This window comes from Mchenga conophoros, linkage group LG6 (assembly GCF_057382185.1).
Source record: "Mchenga conophoros isolate Kocher_MC1m ecotype Shallow Benthic linkage group LG6, M_conophoros_male_GT1.1, whole genome shotgun sequence".
NCBI lineage: Eukaryota > Metazoa > Chordata > Actinopteri > Cichliformes > Cichlidae > Mchenga > Mchenga conophoros.
This window is the reverse complement of record NC_140531.1, coordinates 28,589,301-28,608,336: the sequence shown is the minus strand read 5'-3', so window position 1 is coordinate 28,608,336 and position 19,036 is coordinate 28,589,301.

The window sequence follows — 19,036 nt, the reverse complement described above, 5'->3', positions numbered from 1 at the left end:
AACTTATATATATATAATAACCTTTGCAGCATTTAAAGGGAGTTGGAGGACCCTAACACACAAACACACTCAAAAACAGGAACAGAGTGCATGAAATAAAGATGAAGAGAGAGCATTTGTTACATATGGTATGCTTAACACATTTTCTTGTGAGAGGGATGACTAAACTGGAAGGGGAACACTTTCCATCTATCAGCAGACAGGGACAAAGAGAGGAGAGCATACAGGGGCATTTGTTTCAGCTGTTTCACACGAACATCTTTCATCTTCCCCACAAAGTTGTTATCAGATTTCTGCCTCAACCAACTCTCTTAGCAAGGGGGAGCAATGACTTTGAGAATAACACTGTAAACCTCTCAGACACAAGCTCCCATTGTCTGTGTTTGTTACCGGTCACTATACACAGCATACACAAAAATGTTTAAAAAAAAAAAAATCTAAAAAGATCATTTCAGCACATCAGAGTTGAGGGATTAACATTTTAGTCAGACTGGATTTTAATATATTGTCTTGTTTAAGGGAATATATGATGTAGATAACATATTTTTTCTAAACATTACCTATTTCAAATCTAAAACCACCACCAACAATTGAACAAAGGATCCAATAAGATGCTTTAATAGATGCTGGCTGATATAGCAGAGCTGTAAAATTTTGTTTACTGGTCTTCTTCAGAACATGATTAGACTACCTTGTTGTGTACTCACCACTATACTAGGTACGAGTTTTCAACTAGTCCTTAAAACAAAGAGCAACTCAACGTATTTAGGCATGTAGAGGCATCTGAGACCACCTGTTGGAGATCAAACTGAGCATCAGAATATGAAAGACAGTGAAAGAGAGGTGATTTCATTAATTTGAATTTGGCATGGTGTTTCAGAAACTGCTAAACTACTGGGATTTTCCTTCACAACCGTCTCTAGGGTTTACAGAGCATCATCCAAAGAAGAGAAAATATCCAGTGAGTGGGAGTCAGAGGAGAATGTCCAGACTGTTTTTAGTTGATAGGAAGGCAAAAGTAACCCAAATAACCACCAACAACCAAATTATGCAGATGAGTATCTCAGAACACATCATGCCATGTAGGAGGTGGGCTACAGCAGCAGAAGAGCACACCCGGCGTCCTTCCTATCAACAACAAACAGGAAACTGAGGCTATAATTCAACAGGGACTAAAGAAAATACAACAACAGAAGCCCGGAAAAATGTTGCCTGGTCCAATGACTCTAAATTTCTACTGCAACATTTAGATGGTAGAGCCAGAGTTTGGTGTATTAATGGTGTAAACCACATAGATCTATCCTGTCCTAACTGAGCCTACCTGAATATTATTGCTGACCATGTCTATGCATTTATGACTGGAGTGACAGCTGTTTCCAGTAGGATAACACAGAAAAGCACAAACTGGTTTCCCAAACATTACAAAGAATCTAGTGTACTCAAGAAGCCTCAGATCTCAATCCAGCAAGCACCTTTGGGATATGGGGAAACAAGACATTTGTGTTATGGATCAAAAAATTTTAAGGAATGTTTCCAGGAGCTTTTTTAATCTGTGCCACATGGAAGAAAGGCAGTTTTGAAAGCAAATGGTGTCCAAGGAGGTATTAGCATGGTGTACCTAATGTATATAGCAGCATCATGCTCGTATGGTATTTTTCAAATCAGAGAGGAATGTCTGCAGTGGTAGATTGGTCCTGATAATCGTGTCATATGTGATAGTTCAGAGATTCCACAGTTAATGGGATTATCCTAAGCATGACTTTCACAACTTGTCTTATCTAAATCTGAATAAATCATACAAAACCGGAGAATCGGAGAATCTGACGAGCAGATAAAAGAGCAAAACAATCTGATGGATGAATATAAAATTAATTAACACTCAACAGTCTTATGTATGACAATGTGGCACCAAATCTCAATTACTCTATTAGAGTTGTTAGCAAATATATGCTTTTGTTTTTGTAAATATGAGATTTTCCACAGAAAGTTCTGTGGATGTTTTATTTTATTTTGGAGCTAATACAAAGCTCTGTGTCAAATTATGTAAATACTGAAAATATGTATGATTTTCATGCTAGTCGTAATGACAAATGAATTAGGAAATAATCTCCAAATGGCAGTGTAAGTGAAATTATATTACAAACTGTTATCCCGCTTTGCGAGCTAATCGAGAAGCTGTTTATCAGGGCAGCTGCATTAAATTGATTTTCGGTTTCTGGAGCCAACAAAGGTCAAAGCTACTTCCTCATTTCTAAATGCATCATGCTGGAACAAAGTGTAAGACCAGTCAGCTCGAAAAAATGTGATTTTAACCAAGTGATTTATGCAGGTCATTATAAAGGCAAGTTGGTGTCTCAAGACAAGTTGAGATGAGGACAACAGACTCAGATCAGGCTCTAAACTCTGATCACGTAGACAAATCACGTATCAGTGTCAAGCACCATGCCTGCAAGTCTAATTTCATTTTCTATGGTGGTGAGGAGAAACAACAAGAAGTAATACTGTTGGCAAAAAAAGTAGGTAGTGAAAGAGTGAAGGCAACATCTAAACCAAATAATACCTCAAGAAATGAAATACTTTTATCAGAACAATGCCTGCAAATAGCTCAAAGAGTAACTTTGCTAAATCTTATGCAGTATGTGGGTACTTCTGACCACAATCAACTAAACAAGTCATCATAGGTGGTTGTATCTGCAATAAAAGGCAGACTCCTGCAGTGGTCATCAGCTGCTGCATGGCCTTAAAGAAATAGGGGAACCAGTGCAACAGCACATGTCTGAATTCTTAGAGTATTTTTTGTTGCTATACATTTTAATATATTTTACATAGATTTAAAAAAAAAAAACGAAAAAAAAATAGATATATCTATAGATCGATCGATAGATAGATATATATATATATACACATATACATATACACACACACACAGAGATACGTTTATCCTGTGTTGATCCAACTGCAACAGAATTTCATTCCATCTAGACTTGCTGTGTACTGAATGCCTGTCTGTCTTAGAGATCTTATATCTTAGTTGCAGACAGGATAGAACCAAATTTCTATAACCTCATCATTTAAAAGTTATATATAGGGGATTTTTGTGTTTTATTATCTGTCATAATGTGTGTGTGGCATTTGGGTAGAGTTTTACTGTGGTGTGTGATGTGTGGAATTGTTGTATGACTTGGTTGGCCATTGGTGAGTATGGAAGCACCCATCTGGCATGGTAAAAGGAAAATGAGGCTAATCAGCAGCAAAGCATAAAAGGCTACCAGTTGGCTAATTAGTGATTGCTGCTAGTGGAGGCCACAATGCTCAGTAAACAATGCTCAGTAAATCAATTAGAAAAAGTTGGTCTGCACCGTACTCTGCTTCTGCCTTTAATGATTGCAGTGCAGCCGCTCAGTGGTCATTCATCATACGTCTGGCCTCAAAAACTGGATTGTGGCCATAATGCAAAAATCTAGACTTCAAAATTCAGCTTCATTTACTAACGGGTGATGTCATGATGGCTAAGTTCTTTATATACAGACTATACACCCACAGATAGGCTACTAGTGTCTTTGAGCTCATAGTTTGAATTAATTTTCATTTCTCGTGCTCTTTAGCTGCAACTTGAAGCCCTAAAGCTAAAAAAAACTTTACTTCATCACCAAACAGCAAACCAGTGGTTTCTCCATAACGATGATAGTAACACATTCAGCAACTGTTTCCCTCAAAAACTAGGAAAGGCATGTGGCTGCATACCATTAACCGACACACACTGCTCCACTGCTTTCTAAAGGAGTCGGTCCTCTTGTATAGAAGAAGAGAGAGGTGGTCACTGTGAACGCACTCACTGATTAGTGAGGACTTTAACCATTTTTGGCTGTCGCCATCTCAGTGTTTTGTGCCAAACATATTTGCTTTGCCAAGAGGAGCTCTATAAACACTATAGGCTTCTCTTTTTAGCTAATATCTTTTTTATTATATTTATATATGCATAGTGTAACAATGTTAGAGCTGACAGGCAGAAGAAAAGAGAAGAAAGAAGAATAGAGGTCTCTCCACAGACTTCCACACGTCATGATAACAGTGTGAGCTATGTCCATCTTCAATGACACTCTCTGCACATAACCAACACCCAGTACATATTTCTGAGATAAAAACATATTTTGTCAAAATCTCATGATTTGTAATCTTCAGAATAACAATGATTTGTGTGCATTTATAGTCTTTTTAGGCTATTCTGAAATTAAACCCCATTACTGAAGGTTTAAAACATGAATATAAAGCTAAAGTTGAATTACAAAAAAACAAAAATTTTCATCCTAAACTTAAGTTGCTCAGGACATTTTTCACCCCTCACAGATTTCTTACCTGTTGCTTAATCAATACAGAAGACATAGTACAGGCTTGAGATTCTGTTCTTACATTTTGCAGCAGAAATCCTTGACTTTTTAGTAAGACAGCCCAGCGAGCTACTCTCCACTAAACTTTAAAATTACTCTTGAATAATACAGATTGCAGTTTTGCAACAGAATTGATTTGTTTCAACTCCACGGGAGATACGGGAGCAGCAGCAGAACAAAGACAAGAGCAGAGCAAAGCCGGGCACTGAAAAAACACCCATTCACTTATTTAGACACCTTTTTTTTTTTGAAAGTTGCACTTCTGCTGCCGCTTCCAAAACAAAGACAGGCTAATTGGAGTGTGGACCCGCAACAAAACAAACAAAAAACAATTGATTATCTCATAGCAGTAATTGCATACAGAACTTAGACTTAAAAACTAATCGATAAATCATCTCATTCACCTATAGCGTTGTCATTTGTTTCTTTGTCCCCAACTTTTTTTTTTTTACACCAATTAAAAGCAGCTTCACTCTGAATAGAATAGAGGGAAACTGCTGAAAAGGCCGATAAAGACGAAACAGTTCAGAGAAATCGATGGAGGAATAGGGAATGGACATACAGAGAGAACATAACAATAAGGGAGATTGATTTATCTGTAATGAATGATGGTAATGGCTTAGTGCAGTGATTGACTGTAGGCCGTTTTGTGAGAGGGTGAAAAGCGATGGAGCATTGTGATGCTGACTGACAGCGCAGGTCGACACAAGAGACACAATTTGCATTTTCATTACATCTGAGATTGACTTCTTTCTCCTGTGTAGTTTGACACTGACACACACACACACACGCGCGCGCACATATATACAAAAACAGACACAAATGCAAATAAATTTACACACGTGGTCAACAGGCAGCGATCACGAAGCCGTCCCCTCAGTGCAGAGGCTGAGCCTTTTGCTGTCGCTGTGAGATAACGTGGGATTTGAAAACAGGAGCAACTTCTATGAAAACAGACCTAATAGAGCCAAAATATTTTTAGAAATCTAACCTAATTTCATCCACTTTTAGAAAGTGATATGTTGCATCAGCCATTATCTGATGTTCTCAGGGGAGTCTGAGAAAACTGAAGAGCGCTTGTGTTCAAGGAGGTATTGTTATAAGTGGTTTTGAGTCTACTTTCAGCTTTAAATGCACATGATTAACCATTCATATTGGCACTTTCTGTGCTGAGAGATACTTAAATAAAATAAAAAATACTGTTTACATGTGGCATCAGTGGAAGGCTCATAAAGTAAAACCAGCATACACATGTGCATGAAATATTTAGTGTAAACACTGATTTTAAATGTTATTGAAGTGGTACACATGGCTTCACTTAACATGACAGACTAATAGCGGACCACTCACTTACTTACTGTGAGTCATCTATTATATCTATTATCTTTAGCTACATACACACAGATATATGCACATACAGCTTTAAATACCAACACTGTTGTTGAGCAGGCTGATCTCAGACAGAAAGGAGAAGTCATCAGAGTGTAGCATTAACGCTAAAGGGCAAAGGGCTGCAGGGGGCACCGAGGGTCCTAATACTGTCAGTGTGACTGACAGGCTTCCAGTATCGTTCGGAGACAGCAACGCGAGGAAGGAATACACAAAAGTGACAACGAGATCCCAAAAGCATCTTCCAGGAGACAGAAAAAAAAGCAGATTCTTGCATTGTGATCGTGAAAGAAATGTTGTTCTGACTCACAAAACACTGTGCTGCTTACAATCAGAGCATACATATTTTGCCCTGGCAGAAGTAATTACTGTTGTTTCTGTTAGTTTGGTTCTAGATATAGATGTTATACAAGCACACGTTTTCATTCTGCTCTGTCCACTTGTAATTATCTTTTTACTTCAGAAACTGATGAGTTCTGAACTGTCATCTTCTCACAAAACCTTTTAAGGTGTACAGAAAATGGTTTGGAAAAAGAGAAAAATATCCAGAGAGTGACAGGAGAAAATTCCATGCTGATGACAGAGATCAGAGGCGAATGGGCCGACTGTTTCAAGCTGATAAGAAGGAAACGCTAACACAAAAAAAAACATCTTTAGCTGTCAAGGTATAAAGAAGAACATCTGTAAATGGAGAGCATATCAAACGTTACAGCTGATGGGTTACAGCAGCAGAAGACCACACCAGGTGCTACTTGTGAAAACAGGAAAGTGAGGTGATAATTCATAGACTCACCCTGGTCAGATAAGCCCTGATTACTGCTGTGACATTAAGATGATAAGGTCATAATTTGATGTAAACAAACATGAAAGAAAGGAAAGAATGGTGCTGGTGTGATGGTGAGGAGACTTTTTTGGTACACTTTGGTATGCTGGAAGTATGTTTTTTTTAAATGCCACAGCTGACCATGCCCATCACTTTATGACCACAGTGTGCCTATTTTCTGATACCTGCTTCCAGCAGGATATCACATCATGTTGCAAAACCTAAATCATCTCAAACTGGTTTCTTGAATGAGTTCACTGATCTAAATTCAACAAAGCATCTTTGGGATATGGTGAAATGGGAAAATTGCATCTTGGATGTGCAGCCAAAAACTCTACGGCATGTCTGATGCTGTCATGTCAATATAGACCGAAATTGATGAGGAACGTTTTCAGCACCTCACTGAATCTATGCCACAGTGAATTAAGGCTGCTCTGAAAGCAGAGAAGGGCCCGATCCAATATTAGCAAGGTATATCTAATAAAGTGGGCGGTGAGAACTAGTCATGCTTATGCTTAACTTTCGTCTGGAGCAATGTTAAAGATAACAAAGCAGGAAATTTAATTTAAAATGAACTCATGTGAAACACTAGTTTAAATTGAAATGTACCTAAAATAAGCACCTTGATTAACATGTGCAGGCAAGGTCTCCAGAATTAGTCTTTATCAGTTTGGTCAGATATGACAACAACCAAGTAGTACTGGTGCAAGTGTCCACACTGTGAGTTCCTTACCTTCACACTGTGCTGTGTCTGCATTATAATGTTTATTCTAAACATATGATATTTGCCCAAATAAAACAATCCAAACTAAACTGTTTAAATGAACATGTTTAAACACTAGAAATGAAAAAGGAAGCAATGAAACTCAAACTGAAAGTAAATTTGTCACAACTAACAACAAGGGCTCGAAAAACACAACTTTTATAAAGAACAGTTTACAGTTCTTTATAAAAAACTGAAGCAAAACCAGAGGGATGAGATTAGAGAGGCAAGTTTGAAATGGTTTGAACATGTTGAGAGGAGGTGTAGTGGATATACTGGTGCTGAATATGGAGCCATCAGCGAGAGGGAAAAGACAAAGACCACTTAGAAGATTCATGGATGCAGACGTGTTTGTGTGACGGAGGAAGATGCTGGAGAACAGACTCATGTAAGTGCACACACTACTGGAACAGGTCATAGATTACTGCACGAGAGGAGAACAAGGATTAGTTGAAATCCACGTGACTAAGAGAGATTGATTCTGAGGATAAGTGAATTTAAGGTTTGACTTTGTATTTGGGTTTGTCTTGCCCTTGACAGTGAGGGGAGTGTGCAGGTGGGCAGAGGAGTCCAAGGAGTGAGGATGAAGTAGAGGGGAGAGAGGCCAAACAGGTGAGTAGAAGCAGCATTTCTCCAGGTAAAAGGTGAGTGTTTTCAGGGAAGCAGGTGAGTGTGACAGGGAAAAAAAGCTTGTGATCTTTTGGGCTATGGGAAAAAGGAGTTTTCTTCAGCCTTTGTTCACCAGACATTTCACTGGGAAACAAATTATAGAGCAAGATTACTAACTCAGCACACATAAGAAAAACACAGTAAACAACAAAATGAAGCTAACAACACTGACTCTACTCCAAGGGCAGAGCAGCAAGAAAAACCCCAGCCCACTACTCCATCAGAGAGCATTGAGACAGAGGGAGATAAGAGGGGCAAATAAAGTGTAGTCCACAAGGGACGATGACAACATTTGGGTTGAGATGAAGAAAGGCATAATTACAGTAGCCCTAGATTCCTACTGAATTTGGATAATGAGGAATAAACTTCATCCATCCATTCATTCACTTCCACTTATCCTATTCAGGGTCGTGGGGGGAGCTGGAGCCTATCCCAGCTGTCATACGGCGAGAGCCGGGGTACACCCTGGACAGGTCGCCAGTCTGTCACAGGGCTAACACATAGAGACAGACAACCATTCACTCTCACATTCACTCCCACATTCACACCTATGAGCAATTTAAATTAATCAATAAACCTATCCCCACTAACAGGGGCAGCACGATGGTTAGCACAGCTAGAAGGTCCTGAGTTCAACTCCACCATCAGACCGGGGTCTTTCTGTGTGGAGTTTGCATGTTCTTCCCGGGTACACATCCAAGCCCCACATTGTGCAAGCTCTAAAGCCACTCTGCTGCATGTCCTTATTGCAACAGTTATAAGTTACCTGTTATAATCTATAATCCAGCATCACATCTCTCTGTGATTTGCTGCCACGCGGAAGCAAATGAACAGCTAGGAGTCCCAGGATTACTTTTTCAGCTATCAACTATCTTTTATTTGCCATATGCAGAACAAATCAGTTTCGCCATGTACATGCCCCCATGTTCTCAAATCTTCTTTCGCTTCAGCGTCTCATAGGTTTTTCCAAACAAGGCCACGGTGCTGTACCTAGTTGTCACACAAGTTTCTTCTTTAAATTCAGCTGCATTCTCCTACTTCACTCACATTAAAGCACCAACAAAGGTGCATTATAGATCGTTTTCATCCACTATTGTGTCTAAAGCCAATAAGGTCTCTGCCTTTAGGTGGCAAATGAAGACGAGTGAGACCTATACAGCAATAAAAAGACAGTCCAGGGCAAAAGTAACAGAGGCCTATAAAGGTTTATCTGGTGCTTTGGGGATATAAGAGTATCACAGAGTGTGGTGAAGATATAGAAAGCACAGAGGAGCTGTAAGCTTGATAACTATTCAATCTTGAAGGCAAATAAAGATAATTTTTTTACATATTATTATTATTATTATTATTATTATTATTATTATTATTTCCCCAGTTTCTGTGATTTTTTTTAGTGGTTAACTTAAATAGAATTGATGACTTGGGAGGTGCACAAGAAAAAGTCGTCACCTCATGTATGGTAAATAGGAAGCTCTCATACCATTTTTCACAGCAATTGAACCCCCAGCAGCTGTGCTGTACTTTTACCAGCTTTACAAAACAATATATGCCCAATATCAAAGTGTCTACATGGACAGAGATAGTGTTGTAAACAGGACAAATGGTGCAAGAGCTAGGGGTAGGCAGAGATGTTTCAAACCCTGCCATGGCTGGTAAGAGGTATGAGAACTGGAGTGATTAAAGCAATGAATCACTAGTGTGGAGGTCTCAGCTGCTGATGGTGTCATCTCACACACAAGCAGGCATTTTAGGGCACCCATAACAGCCAACTGAAATTCTTTACTCAAAGTACACCAAGTCTGCATCTGTCTGAGGCAGAGACAGAAAGATGCTCTGGTTTAGACACATTATTTTCTCTCTGTTGCATTTCACTTTATAAATGTGTCCAATTTCATTCTCATTCTTCACGAGCCGAAACAAGGCTCATAAATCTAGAAACGAGATGTGTACAGAGAGTCACAATCACTTTGTAACGCTGTATGCTGCTCTGTAATGAGTTCAGGTGTCACTTGCAGGTAGTTGTTGGAGTGGAGAAAAGCACTGCTGGATCTCAGCTGAAAACAATAACACTAAATTAAGATTACAGTATGTGATTGTCCTAAATTAAAGACTACAACAAAAAAGAAGATAGTGTCACTATCTTTTTAATGTAATTTTAAAGCTTGCAAGTTCATTTGTGCTGCATCACCAGGAGTCATGAAAAGCAAATACTTTGGAGAAAACTAGTCCATTTCACTGTAATTGGGGAGGTGCTGTTAATAGGTCACCAGTCTATTAAGGTGAAGTATATCACAGGGAAAACTTTTGTTTTTCTATGTAAAAATATCTTTGTGAACCAACAAACGCTGATGCAATAACAACGGCGTTACACTGCCTCAGTCCCAGATGCAAAAGTAGAGCAATAAAGCAAGACTGAAAAAAAAAGAACAGCTAGAATCATACAAGAACTGTCAAAACAAAGGTGGATATAAAACGCAAAACTAAAAATAAATCTTACTTTACAAAACCTTGGATAGAGGACATAGAAAAAAGGTTAAAGAACCAGAAGGTAGAAGCGAAGGCAATACAACTGTGTGTGTCCCCTTTGGCCACACAGATAGAGCCTTAGCCAATCCATCCTTGTCTTTCATTTCACGGTTCTGTTTGCATCATTTATCCTGTTTGGGCAAGGCGTCAGTGCCAATACTTGGCAATATGAAATGTGATTGACGATGACACCCACAGTCTGCCACGATAACTCTCTTCTCTAAAACAACAGGATAAATGCCTGCTTTTGTACATCATGAACATAGAACAGCTGTTCTGTGACATTAACTGGAAGGATAAAAAAGTAGAACAATTCCTTGAATATTTAAATAAAATCACCACACATGCTATTCTTTTGCCTAGCAATTAATAGTCCATATGTATGCTGCTTATTTGCCTTGACATTACTTTTAAATTTAATTTGGATGCGAGGCATTCTTTGCCAGATTGAATGAGGCAGATTGTAAATCGATGGTGCTAAATGATCCTGAGGATGGACACCTACAGCAAAGCCTTAGACTCCATGATCCCAATCCTATTAAGAGATGCAGTGTAGGTGTTTCTGCACTTTAAAATGTGTCTTCTAAATGAGTAAGCAAACACAAGTGAGGAAATTATTACCTTAAAACAGCAACTGTGATGAAATCCAAATGGTGGTCAAATATCATTTCATGTTTTTGGCTCTGAATGGCCAGCCCTGGGCATCAGTCAGTTGGCAGGACTTTGGATTATCATGATGACAAGAGGGAGAGAGGATCAGAGAGTGAAACAAAGCCAAGTCTAATTTGTTTTTAGCATCTCATCTTAGTATTTACAATGCTCAAAGCAATGATTTAACTACTCCATGAAGTGATTATATAAAAAACAAATAAAAGTTTATGCTGGTTGGTAACTTAATTTGTGTCCCTTTTTTGGCAAATAGTGTGTATGAACAAATTACTCTTGAGAAAAAACATAATGAAGAAGGCAGATAAGGATAGACGGGAAAGAACTGATGCATGGGAGGAAACCAAAGAAACTTGAAATGATTTACATTCCTCCTTGGTAATCAGTATTGCCATATGGTTAACATACTTATGTTGGAAGTGCCTATATGTGTTTGCATATGTCTGTTTATACATCTGTGTCAGTGAAACAATTCTGATTGGTATAAAAAAAAAAATTGGGTGGCAGGGATACAACTTGTTTATTCTCTCACATGTACATGGCTTTCCTGGTCATTGACCACCAGTGTTGGTCACGTTACTTGAAAAAAGTAATCAGTAACTAATTACTGATTACTTCCCCCAAAAAGTAATCCCGTTACTTTACTGATTACTTATTTTCAAAAGTAATTAATTACTTAGTTACTTTTTAAAAACACGATTTACAACCTGAACAGGTGATGAAGCGATAGATCTTTCAGCCCAATTCTACTTTTTCTGCATAATCCATCATACAAAATGTAATCAAATGGAAAAGTCTCTTTTTAAAACTTGTTTCATTAGTTTTAATCTTTTAACTTTATGCATCAAGCAAAAATTAAATTATATGCACCATTCTCTGACTTGAAGAAATTAGTTTAACATTTAAACCTATTTTCTGCACATTCCAGCACATAAAATAAAATAATTTTTTTGTTTACACTCAGTCTTTCAAATAGATGCAAGTAAAACACAGCAGAAAATAAATAAAGTCAAAGACTAGCAGTCCTTTTGCTCTATTTTCACCTGTAAAGCAGGAGTAGGGTAGGCGGAGGTTTACCCTGGTGCAGGTGTGCCGCAGCGGTCAGTGGAAGAATCCGCGAGTTTCTCTGTGAATTTCCCATTATGTCGTTGTGCACTCGGTGCTTGTTTAGTTTTTTTTTTTTTTTGCTGTAAAAAGAAGTTTTCTTCCCACGCACAACGGACGCTAATGTTTTTGTCACTTTTTATGGAATCAAACTCAAAGTAAGGTCAGTACTTCCACGCTTTAAATGCTGCACGCTCATACTCTCTCCCACAATCGATATGTGATCCATTGTTGATCTGCAGACAGCTGTTGTCACGAACGTCGCACTCGCTTACGTCACTGTCATGAGACATTCTCGCAAAAAAACAACAACACGGTTTTAGTAACGCAGAAACGCAGCGTTCCTACGGGAAAGTAACGGTAATCTAATTACCGTTTTTGCAATAGTAATCCCTTACTTTACTCGTTACTTTAAAAAGTAATCAGATTACAGTAACGCGTTACTGCCCATCTCTGTTGACCACACATATGGAGTTTAAAATGATTACATGTCAGAGTGTAGCAAGTCTTTGAGCAATGACTCCTTTGCTACCTCTTAAGAAATTAGACCAAATTGGACTAACCCTGGCCATTTGTATTAGGGTTGAAAACAAATGTGATGTAGCCTGTAAGGTAGGTACAGCCTTATGGTTACTGCATGTTATTTAAGAAGTAGGATTAAATGCACCTTAGAACACACATGCATCAACACTACAATGAGCGGGTGGAGGGAGGTTTTGGAGTCTTCTCACACCCCCGTTCTCTGTGACCTGCTGGAGCGGGGGGGCTAGAAGGAGGAGTTGGCCGTCCGACTGCAGTCTGGAGTGTGGGGCCTCCCTGCTGCTGCGGAGTCGGGGCGGTCTGCTTCTCCCCACCGCAGGGAAAAAGGGTAACACCACCTGGGTCTGGGTGCAGTTTCCCCCTCCAGGGGCAAGGGTACCTAGATTCTTAGACTATGCTTGGGGAGTGTGATCGTGTGTACAGCGTCTCTTTATGTCTGTCTCCACGTTGGTTGAGTGTTGAGTAATTGAGTATAAGAGCATGAGGGTGGGAATGGATGTTTGTATATGTGTGTGCCTGTATGTCTGTGTCTATATGTCAGGTTGGGTGTCAGACGCCACCTCTCTGGGGACATCTCAGGCCCTCCAAGGTATGGAGGTCTATCTCCCCCTACCACCACTTCCCCTGCCGGTGGCAGACGCCCTCAGACATCGGTGCGTTGGTGGTTCTTTGTGTCCGGGGGTGGGCGCACGGGTACACACCGGCTCACTCCTTGGTGGCTGCTTATCGGGGCCTGGAGCCTGGGGCTCGCTCGGGCCACTTCGGGGGTGGGGTGCCCCCGGCTTCTCGGACTGGGGCTCGGTTACTCTGGCGCAGCTGGCTGCCGGCGGCGCTCACGGGCACGTCACTGCAACTCCCCCTGGCTTCTGCTCCGCGGCTGCTGAGTGAGCCCTCATCTGGGACTCTCCTCAGCTCTTTCTGGGACAGTGGCGCGGCTGCCCCTCTGTTGGTCTTCCTTGGTCTCTTGTGTTCTGGGGGCCTCTGGATGTCTGGAGTTTTGATCTCCTCCATACCTGCTTCATGCCCTGGAGGACGTGCCCACACCCTCTAGCAGATCATTACATGAAGGAACCTTTTAAAAACAAGCGCGCCCATGCTCACAGGTGTACACACGGGTGCTCACACCCACAAACTACACCCTTTTTGGCTCCTACCTCAAAGCACACTGTGCTCTGTTGATCTTATGTGCTGCACAATAATGTTTAATATTTAGTATTTACTGTTATATTCCCATATATCATTGTGATGGTGTTTATTGTATTGCTCTCGTTTTCTTCTGCTTCTTTTCTTTTTTTTTTCTCAACAGGTGATCCAGGTGATTGATATATGTATTTTTTTTTTGGTTTTTTTTGTCTGCTTATTTAGTTGGTTTTTGGGGTTTTTTTGCCCTTTATCCCTGTCCCTCTTCTACACTGTTTTCCCCCCCTCTCCCTTTTCTTTTCCTCATTCAAGTCTGTCCCATATCCAGCAAGTGAAAATAAAAAAAAAATTAAATAAGTAAATAAATAAATAAATAAATAAAATAAACAATAAAATATGAATCAAATAGACCATTACGGCAAGGCTGGGATGGTCAATTTGGTAAAGTAAATCCGTTGGGCATCTTTCCTCGCCTTTAGACAATAATTCTGATGGCAAAAGAGCCAAACGGGACAGGCAGAAAAAAAAAAAAAAAAAGTAGGATTAGAAAATGCTCATACAATAATGAAATAAAAACATGCTTTAGCCCTTAAAAAGCAAAAACCCCAGTCTCTCCTTCATGGTATTGTTTTGTATGTGTGGACAGCTTCCAGCTCAGCTGCTATTTTTAGATTGCTTCTTGCCAGTGCATTTTCTTCCACTTGTGTCTTCGTCATACGTGCTGAAGTACAAGTCCCCTGTGTCAAAAGACAGACATTTGAAAATGTACTTTTCCATTTGTGTGAGAATTTGCAGTGAGGTAAACATGGTGGGTGCAAGGTTCTGGGATGATAGCCATTTCAGCTGACTGTTCTCCCCCAGAGGTCTCTGGCATTTAGTGTGCAACTCCATGTTGACGTCCTTCCCTTTGGTATGATTTCACATAAGGGCACAAGCTAGTGAATGTGAAAAAAAAAAAGAAAGTCCCAGCCACTCAGTGCTATCCTGATGTCTTTGGGTCTGGATTCTTCTGCTGAAGATGACTGAATACTGCCTGGAGTGGTTATAGCAATAAATCCAACTGCAATCAACAGCAATGATCCTCAATGTGAAAGATTGATCAGTTTAGCAGAAAAGCAGTTTTTTTTCTCTCCACCTCTGTACAAATTCTGACATTACAGACATTTGATACCAAGTTGTTATAACTTTAAGATACTGATTGAAAAAACTAAAGGGTTCAGAGATACGTGAGAAAACTAACTGCATTTCCACTCATATACGGTATTTTAATTGAACCAAAAAATAGAACTTAGAGTTCCTCTTAGAACTTAAAACCTAATTTCCCCCTTTTTTTTATGCATGTTTTTGTAGTTTTTGTCATTATGGTAGTCATATGTCTTGTGACACTCAAAAGAGTTTGACATATTTTCCTTAGCTGGCATCTGTTTTACCCTTTTGATTAGCGCTGGATGTCTCCTAAAACAATGACTGTTAGGCTACGTTCACACTGCAGGCGAAAGCGCATCAAATCCAATTTTTTTGACCCTATGCGACCCATATCCGATCATGGTGCGACAGTGTGAACGGCACAAATCCGATATTTTCAAATCCGATCTGGGTCACTTTCGTATGTGGTACTGAATCCGATACATATCCGATGTCTCAGAAAGCGACTGCTGTGTGAACGGTCAAGTCGCATTAAATCCGTCTTTTACGTCACTGACACAAGACAGACGCCAATTATCAGCGCCAGAGAAGACATCGCGAACGCTTCCTGGCCATCCGGTGAAACTGCTGGGAAGACAACGTTGGAGAAACGTTAACATTTTATTTGTACTGCATAACCTGCAGGTTCTGACAGAAATCTGCAGCTATCCTTTGAAGCACCGCTCCTCTAAAACAGCAATAAGGATCATTATTAGGTTATCTACATTATTATGTAAATAACAAAATAACTTAAAGCAAAAATCGGGAAACATGAAGTCCGAAGTCTTTATATTAAGGCCATCAGTCAAACAATATAGTTTGTTCTGGGTCTAAACAGGGCGCGTTGTGTATGACGTCTTCTTTTGCGCATGCGGGCCGCTTTGAGCGTTCACACTAGAGAGCGTTTGCTGTCGCATTTTATTTGTAGTGTGAACGAGCAGACAAAAAAATCGGATTTGATCAAAAAATTGGAATTGAGCATTAAGACCTGCAGTGTGAACGTAGCCTTACAAAATAAATATCAAAAAAATGAACTCTTATTTACAAAAGTATTCAGATTCTGAAGCTAGTTTTTTAAAGAAGCGCCTACAGTAACATGTCTTGACTCTGTACGTTTCCACAACCTTAGCATACCTGGACTTCTGCCAGCAGATCCTGGTTCTGCACCCAGGTTTCTCTGAATATCTTCTGTGAAGTAAAGTCAGGTTGATTGGTGCTAAAATGGACTTTAACTGAATCAAAAAAAAAAAAAAAAAGTCAATGTACCCATTAAAAAGTGGAAGGAAAAAAAACAATAACTTTTCTGAGGTGAATAAGGGGGTTTGAGTTCAGGAATTCTAGAGGATAATGAAGGTAATTTACTCAATACTCTACACATCAATTGACTGGATTGGATTTTATTTATATCGTTTACCAGCATCTAGAGTAATATGTAATTTTAATGTATAAGTAATGTAATGGGAAATATAGCTTCTACATTTCTATTTTTACAATGCTTTCTATTTTCGCTGTTCATTATTGTTTGGCAGTCAGTGGTGGTTGGCTGTAAGCTGTAGCTTTTGTTTGCTGGAAGACAGAAATAAATGGTTTCTATTTTGAGACACCTGCTGTGTCTAGACAACCTAAATACGCCAATACTTGATCTGGCACAGTGTTACCGGTGCCCTTAACGTCCAAAAGTCCTATCCAGCACTGAAAAGTTGTACTTGACCAACGGTAGAAGTTTTGTTAGTTCAACAATATGAGTCGACGTGATAAAAAGAGATTCTTTTCTATCAGCTTTTACAAATCTCACGTACCTAAAATAAATGAATAAATAGAAGAATGAAAATAAAGTGTCCACTCTGCCTGCCTGAGCCTAAAGGTGGTAGCATTGTGCAAAGCTTCCCTTGTACTCACAGACACAAACAAGAGTGGAAAATACCACCTGCTGCCTTACAATGCCTATGCCCTTTGCTTGACCCACAGTTATCGACAGTTTGAAGATAGCAGATGGTGCTGTTGCTTTGTTTGTATTGTTCCTGTAAATACTGGTGACAGAGGTCACGCATTTTCCTTTTCTAGTCTAAATTTGGAATTCCCATTCTGACATTGTATTTTTTTTCCTCCAAACTGTAGCTCATGATTACAAGATTACCTTTGAATTTCCTACCAATGACTTTTGGAATAGAGTAGCTATATGATTGTGAGGTAAATGCCTCTTCTTCAGCATGTGATTTACTGACACAAATAACCTAAAACTGTGCATGTGATCTATGTGAACCAAAAGAGCTTTGAAAAGAAAGTCATCTGCAGTGTATTGTCAGAACACATCACATCCCACAGAAATAATATATTTACCACTTTAAGCCAGTAAGCAGAATAACAGGTGGAAAAAACTGAAACTGTCCACTTGCAGGATGCTGCTTTCCCCTTGTTCAACTGGTTTTCTCTACCTCTCAGTTTAAACTCCCATTAACCATTCACATTTAATGGCTCTGGTATATCAGACAATTTAAAGTCCCTCTCTAGCAGAACGGACGGTGCAGCCGAGCGTGGCAGAGAACTAATTGAAGTCCGCTGACACCATTAGCAAACTGCCATCAGGCTGATAAACAGTCGTATAACAAGAGGCTGATGGCTTAGGAAGAGGGACAGAGAGACAGCAGATGATGAACAACACAATGTTGTCTTTCTCACAGGTTGGAGCTTGGAGCATGTGTCTCTTAACAAGCAAAACCATAAACGGTGGATGCAAAAGTAGGTAGCGCAGAAAATAGGCAAAGACAGAGATGTTCACACAGAAAACTGTAAGGTGAATATACATAGATGGATGGATAAACTGATATTATAACATAAAACACTGAAAGCAGTCCCTGCACGTTCCAGTGCTACGAACTGTCTTATCAAAAAAGGACACTGGATATAGTGACCTAGTAGTTGCTGTCACGCACTGGCCTTTATCTCTGCAGCTCATGCTAATGCACCATGACTGTTCCTTTTCTGAAAGGGCTAACAAGCAAACAATTGCTGGAAATGCAGTTAATAAAAAAGCCTCAAATGCAAACTATTGTATCTTCTTTTTGTATGTTTTTAGACATTTGCATAATGCAAAAAAAATGCATATTCTTAAAGAAATTATTATCATTATTTTAGAACTAGATATCAGTACAATTTCTGGTTGATGCCCACAGCAAAAAAATCAAACCTGCAAAATGCAGCCTGGGCAGTGTTAACAATATGAAACAATTACAGACCCCCACCTCCCCTGCTGGCTCAAGCAGCAGCGCAAAAGGTGCCTGAAAATGCCAGTAACATGCCGATCTGAGCCATCGTCTCTCCCACTGTGCTCTGGATTTGATTTAACTGCGACTGTCTTTATTTCCCCTGGGCTACACTGCTATCACAGTGAAGCAAGGAGGTGAGCCATCTTGCTGAATGGAAATGCTCCCATAGAGGTGCAGTATTTGAGAGACTAGCCCTTGGGACCAATACTGGCTAATGGCTATCTGATTGACTGGGCAAAGAGAGGAAGCCTGCCGAGAAAGTGAGAATGGGGAGTGCAGAAAGGTGACGTCTCATCTGTTTGTCTTTTCAAGCACTCAAGTAATATGAAGACGGTGCTTATGCATGCTTATTGGTCTTGTGCCTGTTCAGCGCCCCTTCGATGTCTTTTTGCCTGTGGCACGAATAAAGGTTGCTTACAGCATACTAAGAGATGTGGTCAGATAATAGAGGAGGTAATTACTCCAGCACACAGTAGCCACTGATTAAGAATTGCATTACTGATCAGCTAGATGCAGCAGCGCAACGTGCTGGTGAAGGATGCAAAACTGGAGAAGAAAGAAAACTACTACATACTGT